Raw genomic sequence first — 12,619 nt, forward strand, 5'->3', positions numbered from 1 at the left:
GTGCTTCCAATTAGGTGACAAGGACGCTATTACAGTCCATCCTAGACCTCATACTGGAGTCTCCGTGTGCCTGTTCCTTCTTTCCCTCCTGGGTACGAATGGTAGACCCTACACTTTAGGGGTTGTTGGCTTTACCTGTCTGTCATTGTGTTGTTACTGAGCACTAGAGGCCATTGCTGAATGAGTCACTTGCTGGGTTAGGGCATTTATTATAACCGAGGAAGGCTTTTTTTCACCAAGGTTGAGCCAATGAGAGTCTTGGGAATTCAAATTCCCCACAGCTCGAAGTTCTCTGGACACTCCTGTATTCAGTCCTGGTATTGAGCAGCTGGGAAAGTCAAGGCATGGGAAGGGAATAGGCTGTCAATCTCAGATAGTGAGTTACGACCGGCCAGGCAATGACCAAGGCTCCTGCTTCTTAGCCCTATGGCCTTGTCACTGCTCATATAAATAAGAATCTACCAGTCCACATTTAGTGTGAGACACTGACTAGACAGGCCATTCTAGAGCATCTCCTAGGTTACCTTTTTGTGTGAGAAGAGCAACAGCAATAACAGCTACTAATTGTGTGCTGGGCACATTATTGTTTTTAGTGAACTAATTACTGATTCTCTCAGTTAGTTTAAATCATTCTTATGACCATCACCCCATCTTAAAGAGGAGGAAATGGTCTCTGAGAGGCTATTGAGCATCCAAGGCCCACAGCATAGCATACTATAGGAGGACGTATGCTTGACAGCTCACCCTAAAGTTGGTTCTTGCCCTGCCCTCCCTGGCCATTTCTCCCACACAGCCCTACTGTCTCCTGATGCAAAATCACTGTAGGTGTTCTTCTCTGATGTCATTATCTGTTTACTTATGCAGCTGAGGACAACATACTGGCTGTTTTAATGACAATTTTATATAAAATGAGGTAGACTGACTTTAAGAAATCTGTCCATCAGTTTGAGGAAGCCTTAACTAGTCCTTGCCAGAGGCTTGAGTAGAAACTCCCACAGGGTGAAGGTGGTATGCAAATGAACTTTGAGAACATGAAGCCCTAATGTTTAGAGCTGATCCCATAGTTTGCATCTGCTCACTCCTTCCTGAGTTCCATCTTGGACAGAGAGTTAACAATAAGTCTGTGCTGTGACTTGGAATTACAGTTCCCAACTCTTTAGCAATCCCTCACATGTATGCTATGCCAAACTAAATCATGTAATGAGAAATTTCTTGCCATCTTGTAAAAGTTTATTTGTTCTTGGGACTGATCTGAGAGTTTGGGATTAGGGGCAGAGGCAGTTTAGTGATTTGGTCCAGAAATGAAGGACCCTCTTTAAAGAGGCTCCTCTGGTTTAAAGAGGTTCCTCTTGTGGCTATCTCTCTATCCCTCCCATTCTACCTCTCAATGAAGCTTCTTTCCTCTTACCCTTCCCTTTACAACCTCTATTTCCATTTAAGGTCCTGTCATGCTCAGGTTTTTTCTACATGCTATTTCTGTATAATGCTTTCCTTCCCACCTTGGAGCCCTTTCCCAAAAGGAACTTATATGTCCACTTCAGTTTTAGGACTTATTACTTCAGCCTCTTCTACTTCTTTTTAATATGACACAAATGTGGACTGTAAACACTGTCTTTATCAAGACAGAACAGAAGGAATGAGTCTACAGAGAGGAATTTCACGTGGGTTCTTGTTTTCATCCTAGAAACTAGCTGTTCACAGCATCTTATAAGCAACTGGCTCGTGGTAGGATGTTGGGTGTTTCTTCTTCCCAGTATATGTAGAGGGCAGATGCTTATTATCTACCAGTCAGAACAGTAAGCCCAGGAAATCTCAGATCTCCCTCAGTGCCCCTGCTGGAGGTGAGACAGGCCTGGCTTCTAGCATGGAATCACTGGCATCATTGGAAATGAGAAATGAGTAGTGGTATACAGGGATTGAAAGACTGTCCTTGTGGAAAGACTAGAGAGTGTGCCATTCAGACTCCCTAAACTTGTACTGTGTTTGTTGGGGTCAATGAGAGTCCTACAGCAGTGATACCAGATTGTCAATGCATGACTCCCAACCCCAAGTTACTAATACCACTGCCACAAAGTATGAAAGTCACCAAACATCACGAAGACTCCAGCACCAGTAGTTCCCAAACTGGTGTCTACAGTAATCCAAGGGTTCCAAGAAGAGGCTCTGGAAGTAAGAGAATGGGAGGAATGAGTCAGGGTTCCTTTTGTGGAGTTACACAGTTCTTTGTGGAACTTGAATTCCTTGTGGGCAGTGTCCTGTTGTGAGAAGATGCTGAGAACCCATAGATGTAGATCAAGTTCTTGCTTCTACAAGTAGAAAACCAGGTTTCACCACAGAGCAAAGAATCACAAAGGTTGTCTCTGTATGGTGAGGTTAGATAAGTACCTTTGATCATGTTGGTGGGACTTTGGTAGATGAAATGAAATACACACTTAAATGGAAGGTCTTTGTGGCCCAGTGCCTTGCTTCAGATAGCCTGGAACATACAGAATTTCAGAGAGATAGATGCCTATCTGGGACTAAGCTCAACATGGATAAGGACCCAAAGTCCTTGGGACACAACTACTCAGCAAGGGCCACCAATGTTGACCAGTAGTTGAGCAGTTGCTATGTGTCGAGACAGAACCTGTAACTCTTAGATATGTTCTCTATACTCTATATTTACTTTTTTAATGCTAGAGATTGGAGCCAGAAACTATTACATGCTGATTGGTCATCTTTACTTCTCAGTGATACCCCTGCCCTATTGTCTCTATTCTACTGGTAGAGATGCAGAGTGTTTTTGAGACTGGTAGTATTCCTGCTGGAGCTTGTATGTTGTGTGCTGAGATCAGTGCTCCCATGCCATGGCTCCTCCTACTCAGGAAGATGCCCTTCTAGTATCCAGCAGGATTTTCTGGGAATATACTGGGCCAGGTGATTCATCATTCAGGGCATGCTCTGGGAGGCTTAGATGGATAGGCTATTTTTTTTTCTTCCTGATTCTATCAGGGTCTATAGAGACTCCTATTGGGTGAAACTCAATTGGACAGGAACTCAAGCAGGGGCCTATATTTGCCATGTTTTCTAATGTGTCTCACATCAACTCTTTGGGTGGACCTGATAGAGGCATTCATGTATATATTTATTGATTAGGCATCCATTGATAAGAGTCTCAGTTGTAGAGCACTTGCCTAGCATGTACAAGTTCTAGGGTTCAATCCCCAGCACCATAACTAAAAGTAGCAAAAGAATCCCTGTTGGTTCACTGATCTTCCATCATCCATCCACAAATCATTCCTTATTTGTATATGTATTTTACTCATTGATTCATACACTTACTAATTTGATTCCTTCGGTTATCACCCGGGTTCTCTCTCTATTCATTCATACGTGACTTGAGATGTTCATTTACTTACATCCTTAATCACATGTGCAATGTGGTGGCTGTTCTTTAACACATTCACTCGTTCACTTAATGAATAATCCATGTTGAAATGGCTTACAGTCTCTGGAGTTGTGTCATACTTAAATCGGGTAGATGCTGGGTGTGGAGGCACATGAAGTTGAATAGTGCCAAGACTTGAGAGATGGCTTTTGGTCTGTGACAGGTAAAAGTTAAATTCATCTATTGTGATATAAAAATCAAGCTCAGTCGTTTATTGAAGTCCCCTTGTCCAGTTCACAAAGTCACACAAAGGAATGCCCACCCCCCTGTGCCTCTTTCCCTAGGTGAGATACGCATTTGAAAGCTCAAGGACGGTAAAACACAACCTAAAGGTGAGATTAAACTTCTAGTGATAGCAATAATGAGTTCCAGGCAGGCTTAGAATGAGGAAGTCTTTTAGGCTTGGACTTGGGATAGCTTCACGACTTGGATGAGGGCTAGAGAGATCTGTGTCAAGTGCTGAGTTGCCACTGTATCCATTCCTTTTGCATCATGGGTGATTAAGAGAAACAACTTAAAAGAGAAGTGATTTATTTTTGGCTCATGGTTTCAGAGGGGTTCAATCTACCATGCAAACAAGGCTTGATGGGCAGACCAGTCCATGGCAGTGGCAGCAGGTACAAAGGCTTCTCACATCATGGCAGACCAACCAGCAGAGGAAGCACGGCAGGAGCCAGAGGCCATTTAACCTTTAACCCCCCACCCCCTCTACATGCCAACAGTGGCTGGCCATTAGCTAGGTTCTGCCTCCTTAGGGCTCCTCACATAGCTTTCCAAAACGGTGCCACCACCAGCTGGGGACCAAGCACTCAGAACAGCAATCTATAGAGGCCAATTCAGATTCAATAGTTCATCTCGCATGAACTTTCCTGGCTGTGTGTGTGTGTGTGTGTGTGTGTGTGTATGTGACTCCATTGCACTCATGAGCCTTTCTGCCTCCAGAGAGGCCCTCCAGGATTCTTTGGATAAAACTTACACAAACCAGTGAATGATTTTCACAAGCGGCATGAGGGACAGGTTGGTTGCAGATGATGTTCTTGTCCTTAACCATTCTGTGAGCATTGTTCCTCCCTATATATAGGCTGTGGGTGCTCAGTGGGAAAACACTGCTACTCCCCTTAGATTGTAATTGACCCCCATGGTGCCTTCTTCTCTGAAGATACTCAGGTATCCAAGAAGGCAAGTATAGATGGCATGTTTACTTCTGTATTAGAACCTCAACCACCTTGAATCTCAACTCATGACCAACAGGAAGAATTCTAACCACACGCTCATTCCCCAGGTGACTAGTGCACATGCTTGAGAAGGATCAGAGGAGAAGGAAGAAATCACAGGCACATGTATAGTGCTCTATCCTCCTCAGCCCCCATCCCTGCCCTCAACATCCATGCATGGTTTTGCCCGTAACTCTAGACGTTCAGTTTAAAATACACAGCCCATAAACACTCAGGACAACTAGCAGTATGGCCGGATATAATATTAATTTCTTTCCTGGTTTGTCTGTGAAAGAGTCAACCATATAAATCACTGGAAGCCACTAAGACAGAAAGTGAAATCGCATCTTCAGATGGGTGAGTATAGCATGTTACCATTAAACTCCAAGTAGCATCGTGCCTGATTAACTCAAGGGTCTTTGTGTGAGTCTTCCTTTAGGTTAGGTGAGACAGTCAGAAGTGTCCCCACCCCCTGTCTGTGTAGAAGCAGAGTCTTGGATACTTATCTGTGGCATATCCCTGGCAAGCCTGGTGTCTGCCGGACAGTATCCCCGGCAATGCCATTTTTCAAGACTTGTTTAATTAACAACCATTTTTGACCTCGGCTTGTTTTGAAAGTGTTGCTATTCTCTCCTGCTAAATTATGTCTAATGAACATATTTGCATGTTATCAGATATAGCAATATATCATTTCAAATTTGAGCGTTTAAGCCTACATCACTCAAAACAGCTTTTGTGGATTAGTAAGCAGGTGAAATCAAAAATCTCATTTCATATCTGACATTAATAACTTTCGGGGGAGTGAGCATTGACATTCATGTCTGGACCAGAATCGAGCCCAATGTCCTAGAAATACAAGGGCAACACACAAACCTACTCACCAGATAGGAAAATAAATCACACATAATGCAGAATTTCTACCTTACATGTTAATTAATGTGTGCAATCAATTGCTGATGTTACAATATAAGAAAGAAACTGGTGGGGAAAGGGGTAATAAAAAATACCTATAGATTTATCTGCTTCTTTTTTCTATTTAAACAAATAGTCTTCAAGCCCGTGAATGCTGTGTTGAGGCATGCTTGGAATAATAAGCATCATAAAATCTAATCAGATTTATAAGAGGAATTGATTGTTGTGGCAGGAGGAGAGGGTGGAAAATAAGCTGAAATTTAAGTGTTAATTTTTATGCTAATCCACAGTGGCTTCATATGAAGCAATTTTGTTCTGTGCCACAAATATAAAATTGTCCCTTGCAGAGAAATGTCAGCTTGCTAGACCTGAAAGCAGTAATTTATTAGGTATGTTTCTATTAGTATGTGTCACAGTTGTTAGCAGGCTATACACACAATGGCGCTTCATACTTATCCTCTAAGTCTGAGAATGTTTCAGCTCAGTGGCTGGAACGTGGGGCATTAATGCATTATCATATGCGGGGTGGTCTGTGCCCTGTGGACAAAAGGCTATTTAATACAATTTAATGTCATTCTGAGAAGAAGTGGAAAAATAAAGACGGGGAATAAAATGGCATCTGTGAGTTTCACAGGGCACTCATGCACAAACCCTCAGTTTAAGAGGTATGACATTTCTGCCAAGAAAAAGAATAAAACTGGGGCATTTTTTTTTATAACCTGTTTCCCACTGCAGTATTTCCTAAATGCTATTAAGTGATCGATTTACACGGCCACATGATGATGTCATCCATAAGAAGGGGAATGCAGATGACAGCAAAATACTACTGACAGTGACCTTGTTTCTGAATCCTTGGAACCCTGTCAGCTTTGCTTCCAGTATATGGTTTCAAAGAATGTACTTTTTGGACAATATCTAGTTACTGGGTAGTGAATTAATAGAGTTAAGGGTTCTGATGCAATTCACATATAGGTCAATTACATGCGCCAACATCTGCTCTGTCACGATCATTTGCATATAGCATTCATATGTTAATGATGCCTCTTTTTACTCAAGTAATATATTTTAAAAACAAGATTTGCATATCAGTTTGGATCAGTATATTACAAGCAATTTATCATTTTCTCCTTCTTGTTATGATTTGAAGAACAATATCTTGAATGATGGCTGCTATATTTGAGCAAGGCTCTGATTTATACAAGGAGCCCCTCGGTGGGAAAGCTTCCATTCTAAAGCTGCTTAAAGCCTTATAAATCAATAATGACACAGATGGACTGCTGATAATCTATTTAGAATGCCTGATAGCAAATATTGCCGTACAGATGATTAGAGGGGTAACCATTTTAGCAGAGTCCTTCCCCCCTCTACAAATGGCAAGTTTGAACAACAACAAGGAGATAGAGGTGCCTGTACACAGACTTCACATCAGACGTTCTCCTCACAGGGTCTGGCTTGCAAAGGGGAAGACCTGGGGAGAAGAACAAAGGCACTTCCCGTTCGTTCCTGCCAATATAATCATATCAATCCCTGTTTCTTTAACAAAACAGGTCCTCTTAATGGAATTGTGTCTTCAGGTGTAAATAGCACTAAAAGCTGCTTCTCGGGTCCTCTTTTCCCCGATACAGCGCAAGGAGTGAGAAAATAAAGTGGAGGCTGTCAGAAGTGGCAGCTGTTTGGAATCCTGATAAATATAAGCTCTTATTGATCTGATGGAAATAAAGGATCCCAGTGCTAGGCAGTATTTAGCTTCTTGTCTACGGCACATCACCGGTGGCCTTGCATGGGGATAGATTTCCATTCTCATACTCTGGATTTGATTTCATCTTTAACCTTTGCAGCTGAGTTTCCTTGACCTCCAAGTATGGCTGTGATTTTCTGAATTTGTTACATTTTGCTTTACATGGTTTCTTTCTCTATTTTCTTTTTCATGACAGGGAGCTGTGACCCACCCCTCTGGCCATCTCTGAGCATCCAGAGCATCTTTTCTGAGGACATATTCTTACTAGACTGACAGTCCTTAAGTCAAGCATGCAGTGAGGGTGTTAAGGTAAGTCTCACCCTACTAGGGCTGTCTGCCTGGACACTCCGTCGCTTCTTCCTGTTTGTCCTGTTGAGCTCACACAAATCCAATTCCAACCATGTACTCTGCACCCCAGACAAGTGTCTCCTGGCTATCAGTGGAAGCACCTGCACCCACCCAGTAAAACCATGAGCTGTGGCTCCTGGGGACCAGCATTTCTTTGTGGTTGGGGCAGTGTCGGTTTAAAACAAAAGGATACAGAAGAACAATGTTCTATTTTCTCATCGTGCTTCGCCCTGATGTTGTGTTTTCCACTCGGTTGCTTAATTCCTTTCTGGAGTTTTCTTCCGGGATAGAGATGAAGCTTCAGCTCAAAATCCTGAGGTGCTGTTCATGTTTTTCTGGTTCCAAGAAAAGTGCGGCTGTTATTTTTGAGTAGTTTTTGATACAACCAAATCAAAGTGGAGATTTGAAATGGCTTTTCTGAAAGCCCAAGCTGAAGTCATAAATTATTCTGCACTGCGATTCTTTCTGATAGTGAAACCGTACCTCTGCCTGACACTGCTGCAATGGGAGAAAGTGAAAGTTAAAAATAAAATGAAACATTTAAATCTTGGCTGTTGAGAAGCTCAGATAGACATCAAGGCCAGTCGATAGAGGCGCCTATCAATTAGACGCCCACGCTTATCATCCCATATTGGCTTATTAGCAATTGCCTGGGTTCAGGGTTCCGGGATTAAGAATGTGAAGGGCTGGGGGTGCGGGGGGCGGGGCATATGCGAGCAAATAGCAACCTGTGAAAGGCCAGGTCTGTGGCTTCCTCTATTTGCAGGAGGCTGGGGACAAGCTGGTGGTGGCATCGAGGCCTTGTTGTGATTCTTGCGGGAGGAAAATGTCTACAGTGAGAAGATTGGAAGTTTTCCCTTGTCTACCCCGTTATTTGAGTCGGAAAGTGTTGATTTCACACCGTGCTGAGTGTTTTCCCGCAGCTTCTTAGTGGGTGTATTCTATGTTGAGAAAAAGGAGCGGTTAACGAAAGCAGTAGTGGGGGCCATCAGCGGCCTGGCAGGCCTGTGACTTTGCCGATCCCGAGGTGCCCTCTAGGAGAGGGGTGGGCAGCTCAAGAGCTCCAGCCTAGAGCTTGCAGACGACGGAGCTTCTGGCTAGGTCCCTCCTCGGCATATCGCAGGCGGGAACAATTTTTGGTTCTTTTGCTGCTGGGTTGGGAAAACAAGCCCGTGGTTGCCAGTAAGGTTTGGAATCTGCCTGCCAGATAAGGGAATGTCTGTGAAGACTATTTTCCCTCTTGGGAGGCAAAACACAGATGGGGGAGTTCGGAGTCTAACAGCATTCAGCTGCTACATTGATGGTAGGAATTCTGCAGTGTGGATGCTCATGGTATCTGAAGGCCAGGTTTAGCATAGCTGCCGAGGGCCTCTGGTAAGGAGTTGGTAGGACTGGCTGTTGAAAGAACAAGTACGTTGGCTTGTTCTGAAACACTCTATACTCTGTGCTTCTTGAGGTGGAAGAGGAAGCACAGCTGCCATGCTGGGCACTTCCCCTTTGACTTCCTTTGGGATGGGATATGGAAGAGAACAAAAATGAACTTCCTGACTGAGTGCCCCCTATACCCCCAACCCTGCTTCCTTCAGACAGATAAGGAAGGAAGTCCTTAGGTTTCCCTGAGGTACACTCTCCCCAACCCCCTGGTTTGAGCAGCTTTCACACTGTATGACAGGCAGTGGTTTTTGGCTCACCAAGTTTCCCAGCACTAAGGCACATATTTTGCAGCTAGTCACTGGGCTGAACTTTGGGCTTCCTGGAACATAAAAGGACAATCATGGATGTCATCTGCTGGAGATACGGTCCTAACTCTGCCCTTCCTACATGTATGTGCCTGTGAATTTAGTTTGAATTTGGCACAGGAAAAGAGCAACAACAGTAACTAATACGAAGATAAAACAAATTCATAAATGCCTGTGGTTTCATAGTCAGGGAACTGAGGTATATATGGTCTATGGTGTAGCCCATAAGCAGGTATGAGAATATTTTATTTCTGGATGGAAAATGTACACCTTGGGATGACTTGAAGGATGTATGTCATGTGACCAGGAAGTAAAATTGAAACTTTACTTTCAAGAACAAATTCTTATCCTCTGAGGATCGATAGTAGACAGGTCTTGAGAACAGGTAAATGATATCTGGGTATCCCTCTCCCAGTCTCTTGAATTTCAGCTCCAGTTCCCAGGCTCTCCAAGGGCCTGTACTGAGAAGGGCTGACAGCCAGTGAGAGAAAGAGAACCTTAAACTGGCCCTGAGCTGTTTCTGAGAGTCTGGAATTTTGTACAGGGGATATTTCCTCACTTACACACTTTCAGTTCTCAGTAAAGGACTCTTGACTTTGTGAAGTCTCTTTTCTTTTATCTTGTATTTTTTTTTTTTTTTAATGACAGAAGCTTGAAGCTTCTGGAAGGACCACTTGTTCTTGCTCGTCTTGTATCTCTCCTCAAACTTGACCTTGGTCTCTCATCTGGCCTTGCATTTCAGAGCTCGGGCTTTGAAAACATCCATATACGTGATATCTTTGTTCAGAGAGAAATCCACAGAGTACCTTGTGGACATGAGGTTACTGTAGTTAAACGCACACACACACACACACACACACACACACACACAGATCTTGAACTTTGATCTCTTCCCATTCCTTCTTGCCCATGGTATGATGCCTGTCACTCTGAGGAGATGATGATCAATTGCAGCCACCAGAAAATTACTACAAGAGTGGTCTGATGCGGACATTAATGTTCTTCAGGAGGAAGGCTTTGCATCCAGCTAGGATGAGAATAACTTTCCCAGATTGAGGAGCTTTCCCATTTTTGACAGCAGATGCAGAGCCGAGAGACTTTGGAGTTTTGCATAATCGACGTTTAGCTAGCTGCCAGGAGTCACCAAGGAGGCTGAGGCAGGAGCATCAGACAACCTCAGCCTACCTGGCAGCAGAGTGTGTTGCAGGCCACCCAGGGCAACTTAGAAAACCTGTTTCAAAATAAAAAGCTAGAAGTCTAGTTGTGGCAGTATACAGCTGTAACCCAACACTTAATATGCTGAGGCAGGAGGATCTTGAGTTCAAGGTCAGCCTAGCAAGTTTGTCTCAAGATTTTATGTTTTAAAAAGTAAATAAACAATAGAAACGGGTGGAAGCATGGCTCAGTTTGCCTAGCATCATGTGTCTAATCCTGAGTACTGCAAAAATTATACCAATACAATAAAATAAAACAGAAAAGCTACAGAAACACACCTACTGATTTGTGTGTCACTACGACAGGAGTGTTCTGACAGCACCTCTCTAAAGAGGGGGAGACACAGCCCCCAAGTCTATAGTCCATCCCTCAAGAAGACCTTCATGGTCAGGTCAATGAGGGCCAGGGCCCTCCAGAGGAAATGGTACTCAGAGCATTCACTTTCTATCCCCCCACTTCTCATTCACAGCTCCCATAGGTTGAGCTCCCTATGGCCAGAAACTGTCCAATATTTCCAGTGCTTCTAAAAGACCAGGTTCAAAAATCAGCAAGAATTACCATCAGACTCTGGCCTCCCTATTTGTAATGGTTTGGCTCTAAACCATCCCCACAGGCTCAGGCGTTGAATACTTGGCCACCAGCTGGCAGTGCTGTTCTGGAAGTTGGTGGCAGGGCTCTGAGGACCACAGACATGCTGAACTCAGAGGCTGGTCCTGCTGTGGCTCTACGAATCCCAAGTCAGCATCCCTTCCTCAGTAGTCATCATCTTAGAGTGCTACAGGGTTGGTATTTTGGGAGTGTAGAAGAGCAATGGAGATTTCAGGTCCTATGTGAAATCAATAAGGCAGAAATATGGAGGGGATGCTTCATGCCCCACTGGATCTTTGCCAGGATCCTTTAGAACTCATGGAGGTAAGGACTGCTCATCACTGCGTTGTAGACAAGGAATGAAGTGAGAGTGGATGTCCTTGGGGGAGAAAACCACAGCCTTAACTCTAGAGAGCAGGCAGAGGGGAACTTGATGGTGTCTAAGCATTCCTAGAGATGATCCCAATCCACATGGAGCCCCTAGCAGGCAGACCTCAGCTCCATCTTCCAGGCTGGGGAATTGAGGCTGAGGAAGTTAAGCTGTCTGTCTCAGGATGCATACTGGCAGGTGGTAGTTTTTCTCATCTCTGTGACCAAAACCTTAACATAAATAATTTAAAGCAGGGATGATTTATTTTGGCTCATGGTTTTAGAGGGTTCAGTCTGTGTTTCTTGGTCCCCAATCTTAGACAGACCATCATGGTGGCAGGAACATGTGGTAGAGGAGAGAGGTTTATGTCATGGAGAACAGGCACAGACAAGACAGGAAAGGGGCCAAAGTAAGATGCCCTAAGGGTCTAACCCCAGTTACACATTTCCTTTAGCTAGACACCATTTCTCTGGACAATGTCACCACTGGCAGTTAGCCATTCAATGTGACATGAACAGGAACCTTTGGAGGGAGTTCAGGTTTGAGCCAAGGCAGATAGGAAGGCCAGAGTCTGACTGGAGCTCTTGCTGATTTAGAAGCACCCTTCAGAAGCGCTGGGAACAACATGGTTATGACAGTCCGAGTTGCGAGTGCAGAGCAGAAAGCAAGGGAACCAGTGGGTGAGGTGTCAGACAGACAGACGCTGTAAGAAAATGCAAGCAGAGAAATTGGATAGGTGAGCTCCATTCAGGCCTGGCTTTGGAGGCCACACTGAGGCCGCAGGTTTTTGTTGTTGTTTTCTATTTCTTCGGTTGTCTTTAGTTGTTTTGTTTTGAGGTACTGTTAAACAAACCCTACAGCTTTGCATGCTCTAAACATACAATTTAGCACTACACCCCCAAGCTCTTCATTTCTAGTTTGCTACTTTTAACCAAAGAAAGCATCTTGAGAAACAGGCCGTCCCAGGTGTGGAGATTCTCCTAGATAATTGGATTAGAGTTTGCCTTGCAGTGGCTTCTGGTGGTCTGGTCACTGTGATCTGGTTTCCCCTGGAGGGATGCCTGGTGA

General features: G+C 44.0%; 1 protein-coding gene across 1 annotated transcript in view; it reads left to right on the plus strand.

Moving 5' to 3' along the window:
• Window positions 1–12,619, plus strand: part of Znf536 (zinc finger protein 536) — a 291,973-nt gene that overhangs the window by 112,268 nt on the left and 167,086 nt on the right. The window contains exon 3 of the mRNA XM_028754150.1: window positions 7,488–7,600. The gene's annotated coding sequence lies outside the window, so the exon portion shown is untranslated. The remainder of the gene's footprint in view (window positions 1–7,487; window positions 7,601–12,619) is intronic.

The sequence above is a fragment of the Grammomys surdaster genome, unplaced genomic scaffold, assembly GCF_004785775.1.
Source record: "Grammomys surdaster isolate TR1022 unplaced genomic scaffold, NIH_TR_1.0 125984, whole genome shotgun sequence".
NCBI classification, from domain to species: domain Eukaryota; kingdom Metazoa; phylum Chordata; class Mammalia; order Rodentia; family Muridae; genus Grammomys; species Grammomys surdaster.